This window comes from Apium graveolens, chromosome 9 (assembly GCF_009905375.1).
Source record: "Apium graveolens cultivar Ventura chromosome 9, ASM990537v1, whole genome shotgun sequence".
Lineage (NCBI taxonomy): Eukaryota > Viridiplantae > Streptophyta > Magnoliopsida > Apiales > Apiaceae > Apium > Apium graveolens.
In genome coordinates this window covers 48913315-48924570 of record NC_133655.1, presented here as the reverse complement: position 1 = coordinate 48924570, position 11256 = coordinate 48913315, and positions in this window count along the sequence as shown.

The following is an 11256-nucleotide window of genomic DNA, read 5'->3' as shown; positions in this document are numbered from 1 at the left end:
CCTTAACCTTTTGACAAGTATAACACTTCACAACCCATTCTGCCACGTCTCGCTTCATATTTGGCCACCAAAAGTTCTGCTTTAAGTCCCGATACATCTTGGTGCTTCCCGGGTGGATTGAAAATCTTGAATTATGGGCTTCTTGTAGGATCTCATTCTTCAATTCAGGTACATGAGGAATCCAAATTCTTGAGGAAAACCTTAGTATCCCTTGTTCATCCCTTTGAGTATTAATCTCCTCTCCAGTTAACTGATTCTTCTCTTTCTCCATTACTTCTTCTTAATATTTCTTTATCTTTTCCACTAGTGTTGGCTGAAAAGTCATTGCACGATAAACTTCTTCAACCATTCCATAATTACAAAGTTCTAATCCGAATTTCTTAATCTCTTCAGACAATTCCTTTGGTGTTGCCATCATATTCAATCTCTCTTTTCTGCTTAGTACATCGGTCACAACATTCGCCTTTTCGGGATGGTAATTTATCGAGCAATCGTAGTCCTTGATCAATTTCAACCATCTCCTTTGCCTCATATTGAGCTCCTTCTGAGTGAAAATGTACTTTAAACTCTTGTGATCTGTGTAGATTTCACACTTCTCTCCGTAGAGGTAATGTCTCCAAATCTTAAGTGCGAATACTATGGCGGCTAGTTCCAAGTCATGCGTCGGGTACTTCAACTCATGCGGTTTCAACTGTCTTGACGCATACGCGATCACCTTACTGTGTTGCATTAACACACAGCCCAATCCCTTATGTGAAACGTCGCTGAATATCACAAAGTTTCCTTGGTCATTTGGAAGCACTAACACCGGAGCTGTTACCAATCTCTGCTTCAACTCTTGAAAGCTATCCTCACATTCTGCACTCCATTCAAACTTTTGATCCTTTCTGGTTAACTTGGTCAATGGCGTGGCGATTTTTGAAAAATCCTTGACAAACCTTCTGTAGTATCCTGCCAATCCTAGAAAACTTCGCACTTCCGTAGGAGTCTTTGGCCTCTCCCAACTCATAACTGCCTCAATCTTTGCCGGATCCACTTTAACTCCTTCATTTCCAATGACATGCCCCAAAAATTGAACTTCCTTTAACCAAAACTTATATTTGGTAAACTTGGCATACAACTTCTCTTGACGAAGTATCTCCAATGCTATCCAGAGGTGCTGTTTATGTTCTTCTTCCGACTTAGAATAAATAAGGATGTCATCAATGAATACCACGACAAACTTGTCCAAATACTTCTTAAATACTCAATTCATCAAATCCATAAATGCGGCCGGAGCGTTGGTCAATCCAAACGGCATTACTAGGAATTCATAATGCCCATATCTGGTCCTAAATGCTGTCTTGGGAATATCTTCTTCTTTGATCTTTAATTGATGGTATCCCGATCTCAAGTCAATCTTTGAAAAGCATTTTGCTCCCTTCAACTGGTCAAAAAGGTCATCTATTCTTGGTAGCGGGTAGTGGTTCTTGATCGTTACCTTATTCAACTCCCGATAATCTATGCATAGCCACATACTCCCATTTTTCTTCTTTACAAATAGAACAGGAGCTCCCCATGGCGACGTACTTGGCCGTATCACTCCTTTATTCAAAAATTCTTGTAGCTGGCTTGCCAACTCTTTCATTTCTGCTGGTGCCATTCTATATGGGGCCTTTGAAACTACTCTCTCGCATATTATCTATAACCTACATATATATCCTATAACCAAATTGGGCTGTCCAGGGACTCTAAACCGAGGCTCTGATACCAAAACCTGTCACGCCCCCAACTTAAACAACAAATTAAATATAACTATTACAACATTTTAAAAAGAAGTAAACATAACCAACTCCAAGATCTTACAGTTTAGGGTTTGGAACAACCCAACACTACCATCTATTACAACTGATTTTAAATAGCGAGTCCTCACACAAAACTACTATCTCTTATTCTACCTGAGCTCGAACATAAGCATCAGCATCTCAGGTCTTACGGGCAGTCTGCTTGAATCTAACCATAGCTTCTAGCTGTAATATCAGGGTAAAGCAAGGAGTGAGCCAAATGCTCAACAAGTACTAAACAGTATGATACAAAACATAAATCGAGATATACATTAAAGAATGACAATGAGAAGACATAACCAATGATAACGAGAGATAAAACTATGGGTGATGGCATCATTTTGCTTGTATCAAAACAATTTCAAAATCATATCTTAATCAAAATCATTTTATGACGCTACGGATTACAGCCGCTGATCAGCTGCGAAGTAATCCCGAACCTCGCTGGGTTTTAAAACATTAATGGGATCCCTAGGCAACTTTTAAGCCTAATATAAGTGTGAAAAGGACTCGCGTCTCAGTCCAGATCCACTATTCAAAGAAAACATTTATCCCCCTTTGGGACTGAAAATCCACATTTTATTTATTTCAAAAACTGATGCCGATTTATGACCAAAATATCTTTTAACAGTAAACATTTTTATCAAGGGATTATAGATCAACTCGAAACATGGGAAATATGGTACTAAATCTCAAGGCCATGATCCACTAAACTTTACTTTATTAAGGTAACTAAAAGGATTTCATATATATAACTTGGACAAGGAAATTCAGTGAGGCTATTGGATGTTATGGAGGGGTAGTGCCAAACTGGGCTTAAAGCAATGGTTTCTCGTCAAGGTGCAAGTGCTAGATCATCAAGAAGATAAACTTCATGAATACTAAGGGTGTTAAGGTATGAAGAATGATCTTTAACTCAAAATATATCAGAATTATTAAGCTTTAGGATAAGAAAGAGGGGTATCAATCAATGAGGAACAACTTTGATAAATATATGGCTTTTAGGTATCAAGGTGAAGTTTCTACAGGGGTTCAAGCATCAGGGTGAGATATCAGCACTTTAGGGATCGTTAGCATGTTAATCAAGAGGATCAATCAAGTATTATAACAACCCTTTAATTTATCATGACATTCATCTTACTTTAATATACTATCATGATAGGACTACTTTGCAATACGTACTCGAGGGTTCATGGCATTTCTATATGATTCAAAGATAATCATAAGATATGTTGATTTAAATATATCAAAATGACTCAGGATAGTTGCGTCAACAAATATGAACTATTTGTTACACAATTGCAGTGAATACGAAGATAGGTTGAATCACTTGCCTTGAGAAAGGCTGGTCTGGTCTGACTGGTAGGAGCAACTGGAAGCTTCACTCGACCTTTATGGCAAGTTTACCCTCGTCTCGAGATCTTACATAAATAATAATAATCCTCATTATAATATATTCTCACCAACTTAACCTATTTACAACCCAAAATTAAACACGGATGGCACTTAGGCCTATAGGCACTTAATTTATATTCACCTTATAAATATAATTGTACACACATAGCCACATATACTCATATATCATATATTAATACCAAATAACACCATATACACCATAATGCAACACTAGGCTTGGATGATCTCGATCCCCCAACTTAAGTCACTTGGTCGCTAAACTAGACAAAGTCTTCTAATTTTGGCTTCCTAACTCGAGGTGCCTTTACTAGACTATCCAAGACCTATTGACCCTCACTTGGGCCTTTTGATCTACTGACCTTATACTATCTTACAACTATGGTGGTCAACCTAGATCTCACTCCTAAGTGTTCTAAAACTATGTGTTAAGTGAAAGTGCTCACTGGTGTAAATTTCAGAATGACAACTATTGTTTCTTGAGTGCATTAGACACTCTTAAACTAGAAGTTTTCCTTCAAAACTCTTACACAAGACTCTCCTGACCATAGGGAATCTACCAAACTTGATGTGGCTCAAGGGCCTGGCTTGGGCCTTCTTGGGCCTAAGCTTAAAGTCCAAGGTTCCCCTGTTTTCCTGGGCAGAAAATGCCCTGACCTGAATTAAATTGTGACACATGGTTCTAACTCATATCCTATGAACTATGGCTGGAAAAACTCCTCTGACACTCCCTCTAACTAAGGCCCAATAGGGCCTAATGAGGGCCTACCCATTACATGGTCAAATCTCCCTATTTCTAAGTTGCAACAAAACTGTCTCCTGCTGGACAGATTTTGTGATTCTACTTGTGCACCTAACCAAACGACATGCAAACCTCCAACCAACTCCTAAAACCTTTTATATACTCCCAATACTAACTTCTGGTGGCTTGGGACTAAAAGTGCACAACAAATGCTCATTCAAAACTTCCCCATAAACTAGTGCATCAAATCTGGAAAAATGAAAACACCAACTAATCCCTTTCCACCTTAACTCCCACTTGAAAACCAAGCACCCAACTCTTTCCAAAGCATATCTAGTGTCTTAATGTCCTAAAATAGTGTCTCAACAGAAGGGGAGATCATCCATGCCCAAAAATTAACAACATGCAACTAAAAATATGACATGCAACTCATGGAAAACACATAACAAGATTTCGGCTAGGCATAAAGTTTTAAATGCTTGCAAAATCGACTTGCACCTATTACTCATCCTTAATAATCATGAAATATAACTTCTTTTAACTATTAATAAGAAATTTATCATAGAAACACTCTATTTTAAGTACACATATTTCAAATTTATAGATTTTTAAACATAACAACATGATTTCGAAAAGAGTAGCATGCAAAACATGGTTGATCATCATTTTAATGTCTTAAAACTAGCATGCATGGCTAAAAATAAATATATAATGAAATTTCAGTAGCATACAAAGGATTTTAAAGCATGATATATCCATAAAACACTTAGTTAGCACATATACATATTATATCTCATGGAGAGCTCTTGAATTCACAAGAATCAAGAGTTTCTCTTTGGAGATCACATAAGAACTACACATGCATCCATGGAAATTCAACTTCCAAGTCACAAAATACTTGGAAAGTATATAAGATGAATGTAGGTAAAAGATTTACACTTGGGAAGATGAAGAATGAATTGAAAAATGGAAGGGGGGTGGGGAAATAGGCCTTCGGGCGAGAGCAATGGTGGGAGGGGGGAGGAGAAAAATTTGTGGGGTGTTGGAGTGTGGAATGAGTGGAATGACTTCTCCCACTTAAACTTTTATTTTATGCTTTTTGGTTGACAAATAATGAGTGAAAGTGAGAACTTACAAAAATGTCCTTTAGCTAAAGTAAGGCCATTTTGCATGCAAGGCTAATGTAGTAATTTGGTAATAATCAAATGAGTTAGTGGGGTTGGAAAAGTCTTATTTGCCCTTTGAGAGAATAGAAGGGTGATTTGCATGCAAGGTCTCTTATGTAATTTGATAATTATAACGAATAAAATTTGTAAAGATTTATTTTTATAAAATAAAATACAAGTTCAAAAATTATAAAATTTATACCATAAAATAACTTGGATTTTTAGAAATTTTATAAAATCACTTTTGAAATTTGTGAATAAAATAACTTTTAAAAGAAAATTTCTCCAATGTTTAGAATATTCCTTATAAATTAAAAATAAGGGAAATAAATAAACTCTCGCTTTGAAAAATCATATACTACATAAAGCAAATTTAAAATGCAGAAATTTTTCATTCACACAAGGTACAACCATTAAGTATATTCACTTACGACTTTAATATCACACAAAGTCCACATATAATATTACACAAAATGCCGGTCGTAACAATCAGGACTTGGACTAACTCTGGCAGAACAACTCAGAATTTGTTAAGTAGTGGAAACTGGAAAGAGGGCTTAGGTTATGGAGATGATAAGAATGATAAGGGAACTGTAGAAATTGAGCCTATAATTGTTAAACAAAAGCCAAAGGTAAATCCTGTTAAGTTTGTAGCTGTAAAGTCTGATATTGATAAATCAGAAGTTAAAGAGAAATTAACTTCTGACAAACCAAAATAGGATAAGCCAACTGAAGTTAACATAGGCTTAATGACTAAGAAGCAGCTTAAGTATAAGCTGAAAGATGTTAAGAATGTAAACAAGGTAAAGCCACCTAGGAAAAATAGGAATGAAAAGGAACGTGTGAATAAAAACAATGATTATAAGCCTGTTCCCTAATGCTCCTAGAAAGAAATGTTATAACTGTGGAAACTCTAACCATCTGGCTTCTTGTTGCAGGAAGAATAAGAACATAAACTCCTTACCTTCAAAGTCAGGAGTTAAGAGTCAGTCTGTTAGATATAGGCCACAAAATCCTTGTTTTCATTGTGGTAGTTTGTGGCATTCCATTTATACTTGTAAGGAATATCATAGTTTGTACTATGATTATTATCAAATAAAACCTTCTGTAAAGAAAGTTAGCATTATTCCTTATAGTGTATGTTCTGATGCAAAGTCTGATATTGTAAATTCTGATAAGAAAACTATTAACATAAACTCTGATGCTAAATCCGCTGTAAATGTTAACAAACTTAATTAGGCCAAAGGATCCAAGCAAGTCTGGGTCCTTAAAACTAATCATTAGTGGTCTTTGTGATTGCAGGGCAACAGGAAAAACATCCTAGTTCTGGACAGTGGATGTTCAGGACATATGACTGGAAATAAAGCCCTGATATCAGACTTTGTGGAGAAAGCTGGCCCAGGTGTTTCTTATGGAGATGGCAACATGGGAAAAACTCTGGGATATGGCAATATCAATCTTGGGAATGTCATCATTCAAAAAGTAGCTCTTGTCTCAGGACTTAAACACAATTTGCTGAGTGTTATTCAAATCTGTGACAGAGGTTATCATGTGGATTTCTTTGAAGAACACGGTGAAGTTGTAAGCAAATCTACAGGCAAAGTTGTTCTGAAAGGATACAGGCATGATAACATTTATGAAGCCAAGCTTTCAACAAGATCTAATGGTTCTGCAATCTATCTGTTAAGTAGAGCATCAATTAAAGAAAGCTGGAATTGGCACAAGAAACTCTCTCATTTAAATTTCAACAATATAAATGAACTAGTCAAGAAAGATCTTGTGAGAGGACTGCCAAAATCAGTATTTGCTCCTGATGGCCTTTATGATTCATGTTAGAAGGCAAAACAAAGAAAATCTTCATTCAAGAACAAGACTGAATCATCAATTCTTGAGCCTTATCACCTACTACATGTTGATCTATTTGGTCCAGTGAATGTCATGTCTATTGCAAAGAAGAAATATGCTATGGTCATAGTGGATGAGTTCACCAGATACACATGGGTGTATTTCTTGCACACAAAAAGTGAAACTGCATCTATCTAGATTGATCATGTCAAACAACTGGATAAATTGGTCAAAGACTCTGTGAAAATCATAAGAAGTGATAATGACACTGAGTACAAGAATTTAAGTATGTAAGAGTTCTGCAAAGACCATGGAATAAAGCAGGAATTCTCTGCTCCTGGAACTCCACAGCAAAATGGAGTTGTTGAAAGAAAGAATAGAACTCTTATTGAAGCTACACGAACTATGCTTGATGAAGTAAAGTTACCAACCTATTTTTGGGCTGAAGCTGTGCAGACTTCTTGTTTTACTCAAAATGTAACACTTATCAACAAGCATGGAAAGACACCATATGAAATGGTGAAGAAAAAGAAGCCAAATATGAAGTATTTTCATGTATTTGGATGCAAGTGTTTTGTTCTTAAGACTCATCCTGAACAACTATCCAAATTTGATCTAAAAGTTGATGAAAGAATTTTTGTTGGATATCCACTTTCCATAAAAGCTTTCAGAGTCTATAATTCAAGAACAAGGGTTGTCATGGAATCTATCAATGTCTCTTTTGATGATAAGAAGATTACTGGACTTGAAGATTTCAATGATCATTATCAGCTGAGATTTGAAAATGAAGTTTTAAATTCTGATTCTGTAAATCCTGACAGTCTAAATCCTGATACTGCAAATTCTGATGGATTAAACTCTAATGTTATTGAAACTGTGGTGGCTACGCCAAAGGAAAATGCACCTATGCAGGGGGAACATACTGAAGATCCAACCACATCTCAAGAAGTATCAGAATCTACAACAGGCTCTTCAAGTTCTGATGGGTCAAGTTTTGATAATTCTGGAAACTCATGTTCTGATATTTCTGGAAACTCAAATTCTGAAGGATCCAACTCAGAGAGCATAATTTCAGGAAGGGCATCAGAAAATGTTGATGGAGACAACATGGATCATAAGGGAGCATCCAGTTCTAAAGATAACCTTCCATCTACAAGGAAGTGGACTAAAGCACATACACCTGACTTAATTATTGGAAATCCTGATGCAGGTGTCAGAACTAGAACAGCTACATCAAATGAATGTCTCTATCATTCTTTTCTATCTCAGACTGAACCAAAAAAAGTGGAAGAAGCTCTTCAAGATGCTGATTGGGAGCAATCAATGCAGGAAGAGTTAAATGAATTTGAAAGAAATAAAGTCTGGACCCTAGTGCCAAGACCAAATAACAGATCTGTTGTTGGTAAAAAGTGGGTGTTCAGAGATAAAACTGATAGTGATGGCATAATTACAAGGAATAAAACAAGTCTGGTTGCAAAAGGATACTCTCAACAGAAGGGAATTGATTATGATAAAACATTTGCACCAATTGCTAGATTGGAAGCCATAAGGATATTTTTGGCTTATGCTGCTCACAAAAAGTTTACAGTCTTTCAAATGGATGTGAAAAGTGCTTTTCTTAATGGAGAATTGGAAGAGGAAGTATATGTTGAATAACCTCCAGGCTTTGTAGATCCCAAATTTCCTAATCATGTCTACAGGCTTGATAAAGCACTTTATGGCCTTAAGCAAGCTCCAAGAGTATGGTGTGAGACATTAGCTCAGTTTCTTCTGGAAAGTGGATTTAATAGAGGGACAATTGACAAAACTTTATTCTATCTCAACCATGGAAAGGACTTACTTTTGGTGCAAATATATATTGATGATATCATTTTTGGTTCTACAAATGACAAACTTTGTAAGAAGTTTGCCAAGCTGATGCAGTCAAGATATCAAATGAGTATGATGGGAGAACTTAGTTATTTTCTGGGCCTTCAAGTCAAGCAGAATGAAGAAGGAACTTTTATTTGTCAATCTAAGTACACCAGAAATTTGTTGAAAAAGTTTAGAATGCAAGATTGTTCAAGTGCATCCACTCCTATGGCCACTACAACAAAATTGGATAAGGATACTGGTACATCAGTAGATATTACTGATTACAGAGGTATGATTGGCTCACTACTCTATCTAGCTACATGTAGACCTGATATCATGTATGCTACCTGTCTTTGTGCAAGATTTCAAGCAGATCCAAGAGAACCTCACTTAACAACTGTGAAAAGAATTTTCAAGTACCTTAAGGGTACAGCTGATTTGGGATTGTGGTATCCTAGAGAATCAGACTTTAAGCTAATAAGTTACTCAGATGCAGATTTTGCAGGATGCAAAATTGACAGGAAAAGCACAAGTGAAAGCTGCCAATTTCTTGGAGGCAGATTGGTTTCTTGGTTTAGCAAGAAACAGAAGTCAATTTCCACATCAACTGCAGAAGCAGAGTACATTCTGCAGGAAGCTGTTGTGCACAGATTCTTTGGATGAAGAATTAGTTACTGGATTATGGGTTAGCATATTCTAAAATCCCTATTTACCATGATAATTAAAGTGATATTGCTATGACAGGTAATCCAGTTCAACACTCAATGACAAAGCACATCAGCATTATGTACCACTTCATAAGGGAATATGTGGATGAAGGTAGAGTGGAATTACATTTTGTTCCAACAGATCAACAACTAGCAGATATCTTCACAAAACCACTGTGTGAAGCTACTTTTACAATATTGGTAAATGAACTTGGAATGGTTTCAGGTTCTTTCTCTAAATCTACCTAGTTTATGTTCTGATACATCAGACTTTATGATCAGTATTTACAAATAGTACTATCTTTGTGTATTCTGTACTTAAATTGAAATTTGCTTAAGTGCTGATTGTTGTCTGATGTGAATTTCTAAACTCTGATAGTGATATGGATGTTTCTGTGACTATTCAATCCAATGAGGATAAATATGCTAGATGCTGACCTAGTAGTCTTTAAATACTAAAGATCCCATGTTTGAAGTAATTGTTTATGTGGAAATCTTTTAACACAAGCAAATTCTGATATTGAGCTTAGTTGAAGTTTACTTTGTGTATCTTATTACTAAGTCAAAAACTAGAATAGTGCTTCTTATCTGTTAAGTTCTGATGTTAGTAAATCTGATGGATGTACTAAGTGCTGATAAGCCTCACTTATCAAAAGAAAAAGAAAAGAAAAGAAATAAAAAAATCAGGCACTCCTTTGAGATCTAGAGTAAAAATGTGGAAGGGAAGACCCAAGTGCATTGCTGGTATTAAGTAATATGCATTAGAAAAGCAAAATAAAATTTTCTTGGTGACTTTTCACATTCTCTGATTACTGGAGAAATACTCTGATAATGACATAAATTATGATAAGCAGTCGTGACTCACTTATACTGAGAAGCCACTGTAAAAAGGAATTTCAAAAGATGTATAAAATGAGCACAAAACAGTTGAGATGGACTCATGCATGAACTCATTCTATAGTAAACTTCAGAATAGTGACAAATTTTGAGCAAAGTTCTTAGTTATGCCTTATTTCTAAGATGTACTGAAGTGAATCAGACTTTACTCTTTGTCTGATATTTAGCTTAATGCACACACATACACTCCATATGAATGATGAAAATTACTGTGGTGATAAATGTTATTTTAGATGAACAATTTAAATGTTAGTTGCATAAATTCTGATGACAAGTTCTGATGGAAGTTCTGATGATTAAGTTTTGTTGAACCCATATCAGTATTTGTGTGAAGAATTACAGGAATAAACATTCACTTTTCGAGTAAAGGAGCCATATTCTGATGACTTTTAAATTCTGATAATAATCAAGTTCAGATGCTGATGTGGCAGTATTTATTTACTTGGTTTATTTTTGGTCATTACTTGAACGGTCATATTTTTACGGAATATTGGTTTATGTGAGATAAATCAGTCATAATCATTATGAGTTAGTGGTTAACGTGTATGTCCTAAAAAACTGCATGTGCATGGTAATTATTGCTTATTTTACGTGCCCATTAACTTCTGCTCTAACCGTTTATTGACTGTTCACATGGTGCCAGGTGTAAAGTGTATCCCATGCTTCAAAAATACAACTGTTGAGTGGAGAGAGTGTATATATGAGAGATAAAAGATTTTCTAATCTTTTACTTACTTTTCTATTCTAAATCTCTTTTACTTTCTTTCTCTCTCTCTCTCTCTCTCTCTCTCTCTCTCTCTTATTTTCTG